The sequence below is a fragment of the Pelecanus crispus genome, chromosome 2 (assembly GCF_030463565.1).
Source record: "Pelecanus crispus isolate bPelCri1 chromosome 2, bPelCri1.pri, whole genome shotgun sequence".
NCBI classification, from domain to species: domain Eukaryota; kingdom Metazoa; phylum Chordata; class Aves; order Pelecaniformes; family Pelecanidae; genus Pelecanus; species Pelecanus crispus.
Window position 1 is genome coordinate 5,755,691 of NC_134644.1, and position 15,093 is coordinate 5,770,783.

Sequence of the window (15,093 nt, forward strand, 5' to 3'; positions counted from 1 at the left end):
GTGGCGGTGCCGCTGGCGTTCTGGCTGGAGCTTGTTGGTTTGGGGAGAGGACAAGGGGCAAATCCTAGAGGTGGCCTTCTAAGTGCTTGAGTGTAGATGGAGCTATAGACTTCATAGGATTTAACATTCATGGGTCCATACGCCTGGGATTTTCCATCTAAGCTAAGTGCAGTAAATGCACCGGGTCCGTCATCTGGTTTGGGCTCCTTGCATGAGCTCACCAGCCGCTTCGCTCCCTTGAGCCTCACCGGGACCTCTGCTGTTAGACGCGCTGGTAATAAGGCAGGGGTCCTTCCTCCCTGCGCGACGAAGAGAGTGCTCTGCAAGACCGGGCTTCCCTTAGCACCAAGAACAACAGGACAGTAAGATCTGTTTAATGTAAATGGTTGTCCTGGTTTGGGCTGGGATAGAGTTAATTTTCTTCCTAGCAGCAGGCATAGTGCTGTGGTTTGCATTTAGTAGGAGAAGAATGTTGATAACATGCTGATGTTTTTAGTTGTTGCTCAGTACTGCTTATGCCAGTCAAGGACTTTTCAGCTTCCCATGCTCTGCCAGGCGCACAAGAAACTGGGAGGGGGCACAGCCAGAATAGTTGATCCAAACTGGCCCAAGGGCTATTCCATACCATATGGCGTCATGCTCAGTATAGAAACTGGGGGGGGTTGGCTGGGGAGCAGCGATCGCTGCTCGGGAACTGGCTGGGTATCGGTCGGCGGGTGGTGAGCAATTGCATTGTGCATCACTTGCTTTGTATATCATTATTATTATTATTATCATTATTATACTGTTACTATTAGCATTACTATTTTACTTTATTTCAGTTATTAAACTGTTCTTATCTCAACCCAGGAGTGTTTCTCACTCTTACTCCTCCGAATCTCTCCCCCATCCCACCGGGGTAGGGGCAGTGAGCGAGCGGCTGCGTGGTGCTGAGCTGCTGCCTGGGGCTGAACCAGGACAATGGTAAAAGTCTGGTTCTTTTATCCCAAGAAAGAAGAGGATGCAAAGCGGTGGGCATAGTATTGTGTCATTATGTACTAAATAAAGTGCTCACCCTTGCCCCTGCATCAGTGACGAAGGGAAACAGCTTTTTTTTTGCCAGATTGGGCAGAGCCCAGCTGATTTGGAAGCGTTCTGCAGAAACAGCTTGGGCAAGAATGTAGGTTGAGAGAGGCTGGGACCCGGGCAAGCTGTAAAATTAGAGTAATTCCTGTTGCGTCATGCCTTGGTCATCTCTTAAAATTAGCATGAAGGCACATCCTGAAGAAGTAAGCTAGGAAGGAGTTTTAATTTTGTTAATGGGTGCCGGTGCTACTTTTACCTTCTCTTATTCTACCATAAGATCAATATCTGGCCTTTGGTTGGGGATAACAGGAGTGAGTTTTGTAGAATGTATCCACACAATTACAAACGTTACCGGTTTTGCTCCAGTAAACAACAAAAAGGTAGCCTACTGCTTTGGTTTTTGCATGTTTTGGAGTTTGGTGGGGTTTTTTGGGTTTTTTTTTCCTAGTAGAATTAAGGAAACCGTTTGTTTTTAACTTCTCCAAACTTGTAGTCCTGAAGACACTGGTTATTGAACACGGTCAGCTACTGTACAGCAGTCAGTTACTCTGCTTTCTTATGACTTGCATGTGAAGTAGCAAGTGGCTAGCTTTCTGCTTTGCAGGCTTGTTAGGAATTAAAGCATAGGTATTAAATTGTGTGCATCCCTTTTAGTAGAAAGCTTAGGATATTTCAAATAGGCCAAAAGTAGTTGACGTTCTGGGTATTTGGAGAAACAATTAGACGTGCCTGCCTCTGTTCCAACCTGCAGCTGAACTGTCAGCTTGGTAGAGGCATCTAAGTACTTGTTTAAGGCACCAAAACGCTTTTCAAAAAATCCCCTCCTGTTAAGCTTACTGGAATAAGAAAAAATGACTTATTTTTGTTTTTTATTATCTGAATTTCTAAACAGGCAATAAAATGCGGCTTTGTTCTGGAAAGGAATTGCTGGAAGTTGGACAAGTTTCGCTGCTTTTTCTGTCAAAACTGTAGGAACTTTATCATACAGAGCTTGCCGTTTCCTGTATCTTTTGTTTCAGTCTTAATCTAGTTTTAGCTTTCTGAATATCATATTTCCAGGTGAGAATGTGCTGCTTTTAATGGTCGTGGAATGCTGAATGGGTAAAATAACCTTCAGTCCACAGTACAAGGTCAGAAGAGCTAGGAATGAGTATGTCCCAACTTATTCCAAGGGCTCAGTTGAAAATACACTTCATATTAAGCAGTACCTGCAGTCTGTACTGTTACAGTGGTTGCTGGCATTGGTTGAATTACCTTGCAGATGGTTGATAGTTATCATTTCAGGCTTTTTAGTTCTTAGTGTGAAATATTACTTTTTTTTTTTTTTAAACGTAAATTATGGACTTGCTAAATGAGGTAAGTTGAACATTTTCCTAAAGCTGATTTTGATATTTAGTTCAGCTTTGCGTTTTGGTACAACATACATACCCAGCCAGTAAGGAAATAAAAAAATCTCTGTATCAGACTCCTAAACATTTTTAAATAACGTCAGATGTATACTGGTTTTGCCTGTTCCTTCCTCTGCCGTCAGCTGGGGGTTTTTTGGTAGTTGTTCAGGACTCAAATAGACATTTAGATGTTTTAAACTTAATATGACTACATCACGCTTGTCTTTCAGAAATGATAGCGTGTATGCTACTGGCCTTTTTAAATACACCCCAGGGAAGAGGAGTTTGAAAGCCAAGGAGAGAGGGCTCATGTTTCACCAGGGCAATGCTACGTATTTTAGCAAATTATTAATGAGAATTTGCAATACGCTTTTGTGGGTTTTTTTAACTTAGCTATTTACTTAGGAGTATAACAATAGATGCTCTGTTACAGAGAGGTGAACTACAGCTTAAAATTTTCGTCAGAGGTAACAGGCAGTGCTGCTGTTCTGCAGGTGACGCTTCCATGGGACTGAAAAACCACAGTGGTTGATGTTGTAATTACTTTAGGTTTAATATAGTTACTGAATATGCGTAGATCTTACTGAAAACTTAAATTCATCAAAATGCTTTCTAGCTTAACTGGTGAGGGCGGATGCAACAGCTTGAAGAAGAAAAGCAGCAAATAAGATTGCAAACATTTTTTTCTCTGTAATATGCACTTGTATTGCACGTTCATAAATATTGCAAGTATTTAAAAAAAATTAATATATGAAGGGTAATTTAAGGTTGGGTAAAACCTACTCCATGGAAGCTAAAGCTGGAGGAGAAATTACTTTGGCAACAATTCCTCCAAGCTGGATTCTGTGCCAGCAGATAGACTCAAATGTCTTACGGACTGCTCCTTGAGAAATCCCTGCAGCTAAACATGCAACAATTAAGTTTATAATCAAAATCTGATGTTTTAATTTTACTCCTAGAAGCACTGGATTCAAATAACCTGCTAAAGTGATACTAGCTGTATGCTGGCTGTAGCTTGATTACAAGAGTGGTTTTAGGGTTTGGATCATATTAATAACCGAAGCACCGGTCATACAGTGATTTAGAGAAAGTTCCTTCTTCCAAATGAGTGGGGCTCTTCTTGCTTCTGGTGTGTCTGGGTTTCATAATACAGAGAAATAATCGTGGGGGCTGGAGGGAGAATGGGGAAAATCAGGAATTGGTCCAAATAACTTCATCTCTGTTAAAGTCAATGTCTTTTTGAAGTTACACAACTTCTATTTTGCTTTTCCAAAGAAAGAAGGTAGATCTTTCATAAATAGTCATGCATGTTCCTTACTCCATTAAGACAGAGTCTTTTCCAGAAATTACGTGATGAAAATGGCTTTGGTTCTGTAAAACGCGTTACCATAAGCAGCATCGTTTGAAATGTGTACTTCCTTGCAGAGTGGATGTTGTAGGAGAACTGCACTCAGTATCCACAAAGTCACAATGGATTGGGAGAAGCAAGTGGTAATTGGAAATAAGCCTCAAAGGAGCTACCAAAAAAAGAAAAAAAAAAAAAGGCATCCTAGTTTGATTTTTACTATTAGGGATGTATCTTTTGGGGAGCAGACTTTGAATGAGTGATTTCCCTGGCAGGAATGAGAATTGTAGCCTCTCCCAAAATATCCCCAGGGAGTGAACGAAAAATTCATAAGGTGAAATGGAGAAACAAAACTGCCTTGCAAGGGAGCACCCTTTAACAGCATTTTTGTGAGATGAAGCCATTAGAGAAGAGCTGTTCCTAGGAAAGAAATGAGAAAGCTTGCAAAAATAGACTAATACTTTAGATTTGATGTCTTACTGAAGTATTTGCTGCAAAAAGTACAGTTTGGAATGTTACTGTCTCTATGGGAGCATCTTACAGCTATATTTAGGAAAAGTAAATTAAGCTTAGCAAGATGAGCAAGGTTTTGGTAAGGCTTTGGTTGGAGGTGTAGTAGTAGTATTGAGGGGAAGGAGTAGAAGAATTCCTTCTGCGTTTGGCTTTGGTGAATCACTTGCCTGATACTTTTCAAGTCAAAAAAAAAAAAAAAGTGCCAAAACCTGTCACCTGTGTTTGAGTCAACCTGTTTGCAGCAGGAAGCAGAAAGAAACCCAGCTTAATTTTTGGAGCCAAACCTCAGGTTGTGAATTTGGTCACTGGGGGGGAACCCAAACATCTATTTATTAAGCTGAACAACCTTGATAAGGAAACGAGCCGATCATAGGTGTGGTGCCCGGCAATATTCTTTGGGTTTGGATCACGCTTTGACCTGAAACATGAATTGATTGGATAGCACGTGTGCGGCAGGTGGATGGCTTGGGGTTTTACACACCGCGCCGCGCCCGTGGAGCACAGGAAAAGGGGCTTTTACAGCTCTTCGGTAACTTCATACTGATTTCATGGCATAACTTCTTCAGGAAAATGCAGCCTGGGGTTGCAGAGGCCGTGTGTGTGTCTGTGCCACGTGCGAGTATCTGTCCGTCTGTCTGTCTGTCCAGTCATACCATGCGTAATAAGAAGACACGCTCTGCAAAAGTGCTTTTCTTTAGCTTGTTTTGCACGCTTTTTTGTTTAATCAGCATCGGTTCAAAGACTGTTGAGGGGGTTTTTTTTATTATTATTATACCAGCTTTGAATTAAATTAATGTTTGGGGAAAACTGTTAACTGCTTTGGTTGTGTGATGCCTTCGGGTGCCCGGCTGTTGCTCGCTTGTATCCGCTTTTCCCGTGTTTTAGCTGCTTGGCATTCGGCGAGTTGTTCTTTTCTGCCTTTCCCACCACGTTACATGTAAGCACAATCCAAGGCAGAGCAGATCGGATGCTGTACATATTTTTTGCTCTATAAACACATGCTTGTTTACATTTACTTCCTTGCCGTTTTGACTCTAATCCTCTTCCTATCGGCCGTGACTAACAAACTCTGAGATGCTGCCATTTTGACCCCGTGTGCTGCTCATGTTTCCATTTGTTTGTTTCTCCTTTGCCTTCCCTCCCAAGTATTTAACAAATGATTATTAAATATCTTCCAGGATTTAAGAGGCCAACCTGGGAGCAATTCAAGAGAGTCGAGATACACGACCATGTGTTCTGGTTACTAATTCTCTTTGTTACTTTATGGTTGAAGAGAAACTTCAGTGCTGAGTCCTTGTTCCTCAGTGCTGCACATCAAATGGAAATAAAGCAAATCCCCTTTTTTGCAAATAGGTCTTTTTTGCGGTACAAAATTCAGTTCTGATCGACTGTTGCAGCTTGATTCTAAGCTGCTGCTAATATTTGGCAAAACTTTCTTAAAATAAACCCTCTGACATATGTGCAATTGCTGCTCACTTACAGCAATAGCACCCTGCAGAAGCTCAGCATTGCAGATTTTGCATCTTTAAACGTCCAGGTCTTTGCTGATCCAGCTTTGCAAAACCGTGACGTTACACCAACATTGCAAATGCATCGAATTCTTTCTATCGGCAAAAAAGGCCGGTTTGGATTCAGAGGCCACATCTGCTGGTGAACTTTGTGCAGTCTGCTTTTTTTTTTTTTTATTTTTTCTCTTTTACTAGAAGAAAGGTTTGTTTGTTGGCCGCCCGCTCGGGGCGGGACAGGAATGTAATGCATGCACAGACTGCGCAGTATTTCCTGTTCAACTGCCGCGCTCCAAACCTCGGCGCTGGGAAAATCTCCAGATTGAGCAGCTCGGTCCTTGCTCAAATGACGGAGAAATGCTGCGGCTTCTGAAATGCTTCAGCTTCTGAAATGCTTAGATTTTAATTTTTTTTTTTTTACAGAAATATTTTTTTTAAAGTGCATCTTCATGGTGTGCTACTACTTTAAATGTATCAGGTTCTATGGATATTGCTTCTACGCTATTTATAGGTTACTGTGGCGAGAGAAAGCATTAAACTTAGTGAAGCACTATAGGTATAGAGAGATGGCTCCATAATGTCACTGCAAAAAGTTATGTTTATTTTGTACCATAAGACATCTCCATAACGTTGCCTGCGTAGTTCAGTTAGCTTTGTTTTCCGTTCAGATAGCTTTGTTTTCCATCCAGTTAAAAAAGGTAGTAATCTTTTGGCACTGGAGCTATTTTTGCATTATTTGCTGTATTTTGTTTTGCCCTTAAACTGTTTTGAAGCATCGCTTTTGCATTGCACTTCAGAAGTGAAATATTTTGTTTTAGCAGAAGGAAAAAACTTTGATCACATCTGCCAACGAATACTAAACTCCAGTGCTGCAACCTTGCTTTGTGTGTAGTGTGAAAGAGAGATGACAGGTTTTATTTCTTTTAATTTTGTATCTTTTTTTTTTTTTTTCCCCCAAGTGGTTCTGGTCCTTTATACATGTGGCAGCTTTGTTACCGTTTCAGACTACCAGCTGAGGGAAGAGTGACTTCGTGGGGTGTGGCTAGTTAGTTATTTTATATCTAATTTTTTTTTTTTTTTTTTTTAGCAGATGTATGTTTTTAGAATTTATATCCATAGGCTCCTCTGGAATGTATGAAGTGATGTGGCTCTTCTCAAAAAAAAAAAAAAAAAAAAAAAAGGCAAATACTTAGGAAGAGCTTCAGCTGTGAACTGCATGTATGTGCATATACGCGTGCGTGTATGTGCATATACGCATGCATATGTGCATGTACACATAAAAAAAATGTTGTATGTCCTTGTAGCGCCTTTTTTTTAGCGTGTTCAGCAGCTACTTAGTCCTGTGCGGAAAGGAAGCGAGCGTGCACAGGTCAGCCTTGAAGACCCCCGTACGGGCCCTTGGTCCTTGAAGCTCTCTCGCAGGACACTACGCGATGACCGGGCGGATGGACGCCAGCGCCGCAGAGGTGGCGAGCGCGGCTCGGGCTCTTCTCTGTCTCGGAGGAGAATCCAGAGAGGGCTGGGGGGGCACGTTCGGCTCCTGCTTAAACACTGTCCAGCTGTTTACGGAGAAGGCAGAGGTACAGCAGCTGCCTGGCTCATCTTGCTGGAGGAATTACGGGACTGCCGCTGGAGGTGGACGTGTCCCAACTTCTCTCTTGTATTCTCATCCATCTTCTGTCCCTGGCTGTTCCAGTGGCAACCGATACAGGCACAAAAATGAAAATGCTAAGTGTTAATTAGTTCATTCCTGGATCACAAGGAGACCAACTTTTCAGTCCTTTGGCGGACAGCACATCTACACGTGCTGCTTCTCGAAATTGGAGGTGGTCTCAGTTGTAGCCCTGTTAGCTTGTCAAGCACTGGGGCAGGGAAGGAGGCGGCCAAAATCTGCGCTGTTTAATTTGAAGGTATTTCACTCAGAACATAGTTCAGCCAGTTAATTAGGTTGTTAAAATAGTTTTTGACTTTTCAGCTTCATGATGAAATATGGGTGCCCCTGAAGCAGTGGATCTGCCTTCAGTCTTCGAGCTGAATGAATGCAAGGAGTTGGGCTCCGACAGATGCGTTCCTTTTAACACAGTATTTCCTTGCAGCACTGCAGGACAGCACAGGTGCTTAAACCACGGCTTATGAGAGAAGCTGACACGTATAATATGAAGGTTATACCATCATATACATGGATGTCCAACCAAACCTCAGTGTGCAGACTGGAGTGTACCAACTGCTTTATGGGTTTGGAATTTGCCTTGGGATCCATCAGGTTTTTGTGCTGTTTTGAGCCTTTTTTATGGTTTCTTATCCCTCCTTGTCAGTTAACAGGCTTCTGTGTATGGTTGCTGTTTTAAGTTACTAGCTATATCTCATGATGCATCACAGCCCTGTACAGAGCAGTGCTGAGTTCTCAGTCGGGTATTTAAAAAGGGACTTCAGAATTTCACTACTTTTGATCCTTAGATCCTTTAAGCCACCCAGATTTGAGGACTGTAATAAATAATTTAGGTAGGGCAAAAGAAGTTTTTTGCTTGAAGCTGCTGCAACAAAAATGTTTCCAAAGTTTTGTTTGGTTAGGTAGAGGTCTTTTTTCTTCGTACAGCATTAACTGTCTTGAATTAATATTTGTCCCACTGATTTTTCTCCTTTTGTCCTCTGTACTATGTGAAAATGTATTTTTATAGAACTTCCACAGGTCTGGAAAGCAAACTGTGGTGTTCTGATATCCACTAGGTAACTTCTCTTTGAATGAGATAAGCTGTTCTTGCATAACCATTTGATCTTAGCGTACAGGTGCAGTTCTGAGCTTGTTTTCCAAAACGTGGAATGGGTTAATAAGAGTAATGTTCAATTTTTCTTAAAATTCGTAAAAGTTCATAAATCTTGCTGACCTTTTTTGCAGATCCAAGTGCAGTGACCTACTTTAAATAGATAAAAGTCAGATAAAGAAGAGATTATCTCAAAAGTAAAAATAAGCTACTTGGTTATTTTTCCTCCATGTCCCCACCTGTGTTAAGTGTTTAAGCTTTTATTTCTTGGCCCCTAGCCATGCGATCAGCTCCATCCAGAGCAGAGTACTAATGCAGTGTATGGGAAAGGGTTTGGCGGGGGTGTAGTCAAATGTTTTGGAAAGATTTTTCTTTCACTAAACTAGTCTGGGATCCCTCCCTTCAAAGAAATAATTTCAATGGAAAAACCAAGACCTTAAGTTTATTTAATTATGGTTTGGGGGGGTGGGGGGAGAGGTTGCCAGCTTCAGCTGAAATGAAGGTAATTCTGGGATATATCATGCCGAATATAAACCGAGCAATTTGGTTGGGTTTTGCATGTTTGAAGGTTAAACCAGTTGCGGGTGGTTGTTCCGGGTATGTGACAGTGCTGTTATTGCTTTATTTTCTGCAAAGCCCATGTGGAAGGTTAAACCTTTCAACGATAAACTGCAAGTGGCATTTAAAACCAAAGTAACTTGGGCAGCACGTGTAGATTTGATATCGAGTATTCTAAAATAATTTCTCTCCTGGTCAATACATCACAAAAATAGGAGTTGTATAAGCAAAGTTGCTGGTTTTCTGCTACTTAACTGTTTCTAGCTTGAGTCATGCAGGATATAAAATTGTATTTTTCTAATAAGATCACATGCAGCCTTTTAGGAAGATTGAGAAGTTACGCATCTCTAATCACGTATAAATTTCGTAACTGCTTCCTTTTGAAGAAAGACTTTGTTTAATACCACTTCATTCTGACTTGCATCTTTCCATTTTGTATTGTAAACAAACTTGTTAGTGGAGAGCTCACGATACACAGATGTTCATTTTATTGCATTTAGCAAGTTCATCTGTAAACGCACGGAAAGTCTCTTCATGACCCAGTTTATATTATTTGAGAGGACTGGCTATTGCATTCATTTAATTAGGAAAAATTCAGCACTAATTAGCTTGCTCACGCGTTGCAGAGGGGTGGGCTGGATTAGGAGCCCTCTAGTCGTCCCACGGTGGCTTCCTGGAGCAGTTAGGGGTTTCTTGTGCGACGGCTGCGCAACAGTCTGCTTTGGTAATTTCACACAACTACAGCAAAACTTGATGGGAGAAGCCCTGAACTAAACTTTTTTCAGAATACAGTGCATGGGGGAAAAGCTTTTTCTTTTCTGTGTAACTTGTGCTGCTGTTGAGACTGTCTTGGTGGGAGAACAGCAGCACAACGCTTCTGCCTCCGTAGGGTGGTTTGAGTGACAGGAGGTTTGAGAAGATGCTGTAGATTACTTCTATTAGCATGGTCTTGTATTAATTTAGATTATAATATTTGCCTGTAATGTTTGGGGTTTGGTGCTGTGGTGGGTTTTTTTTTTTTCCCTTCCTGTTCTCTTTCTATAACCACCCAGTATGTTATCTTCTGTTTAAGCTTACGTGATTGCAGTAGTGTATTTTAAAACTTGCCTTTGTCTTTCCTTGAACCTCTCCCCAGGCTTAGTAATGCTGTGGGTTTGTTAGGACTTGCCAGAAGACCTTGATAAGCACAGTTCTGTGGACCATCTTTGACTTCCAGAAACTTGCAGGCAATTCAAGAATTAACTTACCCGCAAGCACACAGCACAGGGTAAACACACAGGTTATGAGCAGGGAGACTTGTCATTAAAAATAGCGCAGGAGAGCATCTGGACATTATAGGTGAGACTTTGCACTTTCAAATTGGGGGAAATGTGGAGCAGAGGGGCTTCCCTTCTGGCAGGGAGAGCTGTGCCCCTGTTTGTGACCCTGTCTGCAAATAATCTTTTAGAAATTCAGATAATTTGACAAAGTGCTTAGCTGAAGGCTCTTGCAGACCTCCATGAGATCCCTGGGGAAGAAGTTATACCAGGGATCTGTGCAGTTTGCTCTTAAGTCTTAAGCTATATGGAAAAGGGAATAGGGAAATAAGGCGACAAAAATTGTAAGGGAAAGGGGTGTGCATTTGTTTGTGCATGTATATGAATGTGTATGCATATATGTGCATTTGTATATAGATTTAAAACTTAACTGTGAAGAGCTGTAGGAAGGCAACATGATTTTGAATGGCTGGGCTCTAAAATAGCAGATGAAATTAAGTGTAGATACGCATGAAATTTTCTGCATGGGAAGAGATGAGAATTCGTGGCTTGTATTTGCAGTGATGCCTGAAATATCTACTAATGAAGAGACCTTGGTGTTATAATAAGATCTTCTGAAAAATCACATTAGCCCGATGCTAATTTAGGGTGCTCTCCTTTCATCCTGGATATTGTGTGTGGTTCTAGTCCCCCTCCTCCTGCTCAAAAATGTGAATTCGAGAAGGTGCAAAGATAGGAAGCAAGGAGGGTCAGTCATGAAACGGCTAAGGTGTTGACGGAGCTGTGGACCTTCTTGCCCCAGGATACTTCTGGCGCCAAAAGTTGGGGTAGGTTCAGAATGTGATGGGACAAAGTCATGGAAGAGGAATTAGTTGAGGACTGCTACATACGCACTTGATGCCTTTAGGTAAGGAAGTCCTTAAACTGCAGTTACGATGCACCTGGGGTGGTGTCATGGGAAAGCATCGCTCCAGTCTGCGTTGTTCCTTTCTTCAACTTTTCTGCAGATACGTGCTGGTTACAGTCTTCTCTGCTTTCACGGATAACAGTGCTTTCATATTGTGAAGTTATTTTGCCTGCGCTTTTTTGGTGTTTAAGTGTTTGGTATGCAGTGTTTAACATTGTAAAAGGTCACTTGTCTTCAGCAGTGAGTGGTGGTAGGGGTAATGAGTATAGTACTTCTGCGGATGCCATAGGGAATCAATTCCAGAAGTCAAGGTTGTAACTCCCAAAAGATGGAGGGGGAAAAAAAAGAAAAAGTCCTCTAAATTGCATATGCTGGATGCTGCTCAGACGTGGAGTTTAGATGGAGAAGGGACATCCTGGTGTCCCCAAGATGAAGAGCAACTCCAGTATCATTGCTGCCTGGTCTTAACTGTAGACTCTTAAGGAACGCCAGGTTTTGTCCTCTGCAGTTTTTGTCTCTTTAAAATTTGCTGGCATCCAGAATACCTCAATTTGTGGTAGTGATTCAATATGAATGCTTCTTTACATCTTCAGAATTGTAGTTGTTACCTGTACGTACTGTCAGCGCTTCAAGGAAAGCAAATCTAGCAAGCGGCGCACCTATTGCGTTTGGTCCAGTGTAACTAAGGAAGGAGAAACTGTGTTCTGTGATGCGCAACACTGTCGTAGTTGGTCGAAATGGGATAACGGTGCAAATCTTTTCTACGTATGCAATACCTGTGTGTGTTAATACTCCATGGCACGTAAAGCCGCTTGAGAACTTCTGTTCATTCAAAATTATAATTTATTAAGTCACAGTAGAGCCTCTATAATGTATTATTAAAAAAACCCAGATATCTTTAAAATAATACCTAAATTAGTGGAAGGACCTGTTTGAAACACCACTGTATTATGAATGGGAAAATAGTCAAGATTAAAAGCAACGTAGGAATATTTTTCCTAGAACAAATATTTCAGTAAGCGAACGTGAGTGGCCATTTGAGATGTATAATTTGATCAAGGAAAGCAAGAATTCTTAAATTATTTGGACAAATCAGTAGCTTTTGTCTGAGATTTTTGAATGTTTATTTAGACTATTTAACTCTGCTTACTGCCTCTTTCAGTCCTCTACGTAGAAAAGATGGAAATGTTAGTTCCTAAGCGGTTATGCTGTTCCTGTTGGTCTGCTGTGCAGGTGATGTGAATTTATGAATTTAAAAACGTTGCTGTAATTCATATCTGATTGAAAGGCTTGCTACAAACAGCAGCTCAGAGCAGCAAGATGCAAACAGACCGGAGGAATCGCTAGAGATGAGGGGTTCAAGCGTCTCTTGGCCACAGGCGTCTTTATAAAGCTGTAGCCCTCGGAGCCTGTGCAGCGTCCCTGCTTTTAATCCTCTCCGTTAAATGCTGTAGTTGGTACCGGGCAGAATTTCTCTTGAAAATCTGGGACTTCATCCTGTAATCTGTTAATACGGCTCTTTGCGTGTCCGGACCATCCACGGTCTGATATTTTGCGTTACGAGGTTTGGGGATGAACATTATGTGGTTTAGGTAAATTTTTGCCTTGCATGCTGTTTGTATTCAATAACCTTCCAAAGACTAAGCCCAGAAGTGCTCTGCAGCATTTCTTATGCAAACACTTGGTAATTAGTTTTTCTTGCTTAACACTCTCATTTTTTATTAACTTCATAGAAATGGATCCTGTGTTGAAGACCTACCTCAATCCCAGCCTAGAATATAAGCTGGACTTTATTACAAAATGCAGTCTTGGCTTTGGGAGGACTATTTTATGCGTAAAAATTGTTTGCAGAATGAAGTTTTAATGTTACTTTCTTGTACCTTACGAAGTCCAGGAAAAAACAAAAGCTTATGGTAAATGCTGTGTAAGAGCATTTCTATTTTAAGCATTCAAATTTGATTATTTACTGTCATATTTCTAAGTAGAGGCTGAAAACAAAATATAAATTATTAGGAAGGTTTCTGTGGCACTGGCTGTAGGGAACAGGACACGCAGCGTTGCGTTTCCCGTTCGAATTTTCAGCATGTTTCAGTGTTTAGGGTGAGAAAGGAGCTCTCCTTTGGGAGGATGGTATTGCAACAAACTTGCTTGTGCTTGCAATACAAATTTTCTTGAGTGCTGTTTTGAAAAAGCCCTTCGTAGCTGCACAGGCATCCTTTAGGGATTTCTAAACACGTTTTTCTGCAAATTTGTTGCAAGCAGAATGTGACATTTTGCAAATGAGCCTTTTACTCTAACATATACCACCAATGGCTAGAGTTTTGCACGTTTTCTGTTTAACTGAGTATTGAAAAGCAGTGATCAGACTGGTTTCAGTTTGCAAGTGTCTTTAAAGTAATGAAACACTTCCTTAGACACACAGACGCACATAAATCTGTGCGCAATTCTGACTTTATTCTGTTACCTGAGCACTTTTTAAATGGTGAAAGTTTATAAAACTCCTTTAGTTGTCGATACTGGTACACTTTCCTCTTAGTAGCAATTAATAACTGAACCTGAGCATTGCTCAGTCCCTTAAGGTGGAAAAATATTTTAGCCAATATGGAAATGCATACTATACGGAGAACAGAATATTACTGTTGGACCTGTTAGACACCTTGCAAGTGCTTTGAGAGGAGAAAATACTGATGTCTAGCTTATGCTGACTCTTCAAAATCAGAAGATTTTTGTTTCTGCTTTCAGAGAGTACCTGAAAGTTCACTCAACATCTGCACCATGAGGCTTTCTTGTCAAAGCACCCGCGTGTACCCCCACACCTTCCGAGCGTGATGGTATCCCTTAATTCTTCCGCAGGAGATTTGCTCCATTTCATGCAAAACTCTTCTCCCACTGAAATTCTCTTCTTGTGTTAGTAACTGTATTATTTGTATTTACGTTGCCAGTTGCCTTGATTGCGCTTGGCATATTTGTAATACGAGGAGGAAGGTAGATGTACGTGGCAGTTCCCTACTAATCCGAGAGAGGAGGAGAGATGGGGAATTACATATTGCTGTGTGTAATGGGACTTCCTAAGAATTTCACTTACCCTCTAGCTTTGGGTCGGGGGACTGCTTTGTTCCTTCTAATGCAGAATAAATAAACCGTGTAGCGCGTGGATGGCTGTTAATCTGCTTGGTGCTGCAACCTTCATAGCATCCTTTTTCCTCCGCGTAATCCGCCTTTTAAAGTTTACTACGTTAAGGTGCGCTGCTGCATAGCTGTGAAAAAAAAAAAAAAAAGAATAAACCCCAACTTGTTGGGGCTGGCTTGCGTGTATTTTAATTGAAATCATGCGTTGACTCTGAAAAGGCAGCCGTTAGTTTCTGTAGTCGAAGATACTCCTCTGCTTGATGGCGAGGGCGAGTTGGCCCCGGCGGAGGCGAGCCGTGCAGCCGAGGGGAGCGCCCGTGGGCGCGGGGCGCTCGGCGGAGCCCGGTGCCCGCGGCATCGTTGGGCAGAGCGGTTGCGTACGGGAGGCACGCGGCGTGGCTGCCTCTCGCCGTGTTCCCACGTGATGTTAGCCAGTCGAGCATCGGCAGCGTTCAGACCACGCGTCGCAGTGGTACGGATAAGCGTCAGAAAGGGCTGCACAGGAGGGAAGGGGCGCGCCTGCCTGTCCCCGCCTGCGGAGAGCGCGAAATCTGGCGGGGATTGCGCTCCGACGGAGGAAGCGCGTACTTCTAGCTAACCGTAGATCATTAAAATACTTGGTGATCAAATCGAGTATTGCTGAAAGTATTCTGAAACTTTTTTCC

At 41.9% G+C, this 15,093-nt stretch overlaps 1 protein-coding gene across 4 annotated transcripts in view; it reads left to right on the plus strand.

Annotated features, from left to right (window-relative positions):
- The window catches only part of CTDSPL (CTD small phosphatase like), a 79,922-nt gene that overhangs the window by 32,808 nt on the left and 32,021 nt on the right, over positions 1-15,093 (plus strand). The window lies entirely within an intron of this gene.